The 1517-nt window shown below is 39.0% G+C and overlaps 1 non-coding gene across 1 annotated transcript; it reads right to left on the bottom strand.

Moving 5' to 3' along the window:
- Positions 1 to 665: 665 nt before the first annotated feature.
- On the bottom strand, positions 666 to 739 carry TRNAT-UGU. Its single transcript has one exon. It is a non-coding gene; the product is annotated as a tRNA-Thr (tRNA).
- Positions 740 to 1517: the final 778 nt, after the last annotated feature.

The following is a 1517-nucleotide window of genomic DNA, read 5'->3' on the forward strand; positions in this document are numbered from 1 at the left end:
CTGTGTTGAATTAATGGCCAAAATAATGAGATATGCAAACACATGCAAATGAAACTAATCCCGTAAGGTTGGCCCTTATTAGCTTTGGATGTTTGAAAATTTTCCTTAATTTGCTCTATTCCTTCAGCACTTTTGTTCCAGCCCCAGAGATGCACCAGCCTCTGGCAAATACAGCTTCTAACTGGCCATCACTAGAAAGTGTTCCTAGTTCATTTTATAAGAGGGTTAGCAGGGCTTTAAAAATTATTTTCCTCCTGTTCTCTTCAAAAGGCAAGTAGGACCCTGCAACTATGCTAATTTCCCATCTGTTTTATGATAGACTTACTACTTTATGGTAGTATATTAATTTATATGAACTCTTCTGAAATCAGCTATAGAGTTGGACGTTACTGGATTCTAGAGATGAGACAATCTACATCTATATAGGTTTTGAATCTGTGCATACACAGAGAAACTCAATAAATATTTGTTGGAAAAAAAGATCTGCCGGAATTTAATTCAAAACTTCACAAGGTTCTCATTTTCTTCTTTGAGCTTGGGAATTTTGCCTTCACATAATCCATAATTGATTGCACTAGAGCTGGCAGTACGTTGAGTACAGTGGAGAATTCAGGTACAGTACAGGTTAACGAAGAACTGGCTTTCTAGTGAAAATCAAAACTGTAAGGCCCTACTGGGATTCGAACCCAGGATCTCCTGTTTACAAGACAGGCGCTTTAACCAACTAAGCCATAGAGCCCACAGGTGCAAGCAACTTGCCTATAGAATCTATTCCTGCCTTTAAGTAAAATATTCTTGGCGTAACGTCTCTACGCTCTACCACAGCTTGCGGTGAGAAAAGGGGCAAACTCCAAAAATACGTTTTGCTTACTTAGATGCACTGCGGAACTAACACAAAAGAAAAAGTTTTCGGGCAGCTTAAATATTGGAACCGTTCATGCTTCAATTAGTCCAAGGATAACTACACGTAAAAGTCAAGGCTACTCACTTTTTCCAAATGTGATAAAGTTTCCTAAAATTAAATTTTGCAGGTACTACTTTTTATCATTTTAATGATTGGTCTTTCGAGTGTCCTAAGGGGAATCTCTAACAAAGGAACTCCACAAGAGACTCGTAGACTACCTAGTTGGGCATATGGTGTTCTGACAGTCATTTGCACTCAGGAGGCAGCTATTTGGAGGGCAGAGGACCGGAGCGTCAACCCCTTCCCAATGTGAGCATCACTCTAGAGATTGTCTTCAGGGCTTATTTTTCTTTAGACTTGATCTCAGCTCGCTCTTACAACCAGTCAGGTTCTATTTTATAATATCTTAGTTCTCTGGGCTGCACTTGGCAAGACAGGGGAGTCAGTCTGAATGTGTCTCTGGGTTAGCAAAGGTTAATACATTTAAGGCTGATTAAAGGAAACATCTGAACGTTCTCTGGAATCTCAATCTTTTTTCCAAAATGAATTATTTGAGCAATTAATTCTGAAGTTTCTACCATGATTTATAATTATAGAGCTCAGGGTGAAAATC

Source organism: Theropithecus gelada, chromosome 4 (genome assembly GCF_003255815.1).
Source record: "Theropithecus gelada isolate Dixy chromosome 4, Tgel_1.0, whole genome shotgun sequence".
NCBI lineage: Eukaryota > Metazoa > Chordata > Mammalia > Primates > Cercopithecidae > Theropithecus > Theropithecus gelada.